A 2839-nucleotide genomic window follows, 5' to 3' on the forward strand; every position below is an offset into this window, starting at 1 on the left:
ATAATGCTCCCACTCTACAAGACTCTGGTCCGGTCACACCTTATGCCCTGTACACACGGTCGGACATTGATCGGACATTCCGACAACAAAATCCATGGATTTTTTCAGATGGATGTTGGCTCAAACTTGTCTTGCATATACACAGTCACACAAAATTGTCGGAAAATCTGATCGTTCTGAACGCGGTGACGTAAAACACGTACGTCGGGACTATAAACGGGGCAGTAGCCAATAGCTTTCGTCTCTTAATTTATTCTGAGCATGCGTGGCACTTTGTCCGTCGGATTTGTGTACACACGATCGGAATTTTATAGCAAGCTCTCAAACTTTGTGTGTCGGAAATTCCTATGGAAAATGTGTGATGGAGCCCACACACGGTCGGAATTTCCGACAACAAGGTCCTATCACACATTTTCCGTCGGAAAATCCGACCGTGTGTACAGGGCATTATTCCGTCCAGTTCTGGGCTCCAATCCTCAGGAAGGATGTGCCAGAAATGGAGCAAGTACAGAGAAGGGAAACAAAGCTAATAAAGGGACTGGAGGATCTTGGTTATGAGGAAAGATTACAAGCACTGAACTTAATCTCTCTGGAGAAGAGACACTTGAGAGGGGATATGATTTCAATGTACAAATACCGTACTGGTGATTGTTATCCCCACAATAGGGATAAACCTTTTCCACAAAAGGGTATTTAAAAAGAGTTGCGGCCATTCACTAAAATGAGAGGAAAAGTGATTTACCCGGAAACCCGTAGAGGGTTCTTTACGGTAAGAGCGGTAAGAATGTGGAATTCTCTTCCACAAGCAGTGGTTTCAGCAGGGAGCATAGATAATTTAAAAAACTATTAGATAAGCACGTAAACGACCACAACATACAGGGATATACAAAGTAATATTGATATAAAAGCTCACACAAACAGGTTGAACTTGTCTTTTTTTCAACCTTACCAACTATGTATGTTAAAAACATGGGTTTTATCCCAGTACTATATGCGCAGGTTGGCAGGAAAGATCATGTTATAGCAAAGTCCCAGGCTCCATAGTTTCTGCTTGACCTAGTGAAACGAAACTGGAGGCTTTGTTTCTAAATGTGTACCAAGTAGCCTCGGTAAAGAAAAACCTCAGTATTATTGATCTTAAAGCAGAGCTCCACCCAAAAGGAGAAGCTCTGCTTGTTTGCACCCCCCCCCCCCCCCCCCACACTGCCACATTTAGCATTTTTGGGGAGGGAGCGGGTCCCTAGTTTTGACAGGTACCTGTTCCCACTTCCGGGTAAGATCGCCAATCTACGACATTTTCGGCCCCTCCCCCCCCCCCCCTCGCCTTCTGGAAAAACACACAGGTCCCAGAAGATGACGGGACCATTCAGAAAGCGCAGTGTGACTTGCGTATGTGCAATAGGAAACAGGCTTTACTTCCTGTTCCCGTTACTACAGATGCCGGCACCTGCACCCGATACCGATTGAAGAATCGGCTTGGGGTTCCAACATCGCGGGGTCACTGAACAGGTAAGTGTACTTATATTAAAAGTCAGCAGCTGCATTATTTATAGCTGCTGACTTTTATTTTTTTCTGACAGAGCCTGGAGATCCTCTTTAAGGGTAGCATTAGATCTGGCTAGATCAAGTATATTCTCTTTGTCTCTGTAATTTTGTAACCAAATGACCATAGGCTGTAGGGGATTTTCTGCCAGTGGCTGGTGGCGCTCTCTTGAGCAAAATGGCTGCGGGTAAGATGTTGAATCCAGGTTGCTAAAACCTTCTGGCTAGGTCATGGTATAAAAGTCCCAGGCCCCATATTTTCTGCTTGACCTTGTGAAACAAAAGTCTCTGTACAAAGTAGTCTGGATAGAAAGACTTTGGCTAGACAAAGTATATTCCCTCTGTCTCTGTAGTTTTGCAACCAAATGACCATAGGCTGTAGGATATTTCCTGGCTGTGTGCTTTCATTATAGCAAAACAGGAGGTTTCTGTAATAGGCCAATGTTCTAGAAATGTTGTATTACATTTACTCTGGCAACCACACCAGCCTGATATTGTTACAGCGACATCTGTATCACCTGCTTTTTCCTGCATATATCTCATTTCTTTTTTCCAGCTACATTTGTAGTTTTAAAAAGGTTGTGCAGAGTCCTCCAGCTCCCCTATTTATTCCCGCACTCTCTGAATGTTTGTAAGGGGGACATTGATGTCTAGCTTAATTTTTTATATTTTGCCCATCAGTGTAGGTGAATTGATGTACAACTTTAAATACCCCTGCAAGCATGGGTTCCTGATCTGAACCTGCCTCGACTAGTGGTGGTGGGGAAGGAGGGGAGATATGTAACAGCTCCACAGGAATGTTTGGCGGAGAGAGGGGGTGGAGACTGATGAGTCTAGATGGGTCTCTACAATGGAATCATGGGTGCATTGAGACAAACACTGGTGCGACAGTGATCAGGAACATCCACCGCCAGGCTTGTACATGCTTACTGGCAGCTGGCATTTTCTGTGGCCTATCCACCAGGTGCATCCAATCACTCAGGGGTAGGGCTGCAGAAGATTCCATGCAGTGAGTACAGATGCTCAGGCTGATCTGGAAGTTGTGCAGCAGGATTGTGTTGGCCTCAGCAGAGCTAGAGAAGCAGGTCCAGCTACACTGCAAGCCTGGACATGCCCCAAGGATACCTAAAGTTAATCTGGGGTTAAATAGTAAAGGGGTTCAGGAGTTAAAGCAAAGGTCCACCCTAACATAAAAAATTACATTAACATTCCCAGAAAAATATGTTAAAAAAAATTGAAAAAAATGTTTTACTTCCCAGAAACCCCTGTTGCTAGGCTGTCTTCCTAATCTGCCTCT

Source organism: Aquarana catesbeiana, linkage group LG01 (assembly GCF_042186555.1).
Source record: "Aquarana catesbeiana isolate 2022-GZ linkage group LG01, ASM4218655v1, whole genome shotgun sequence".
Classification (NCBI taxonomy): domain Eukaryota; kingdom Metazoa; phylum Chordata; class Amphibia; order Anura; family Ranidae; genus Aquarana; species Aquarana catesbeiana.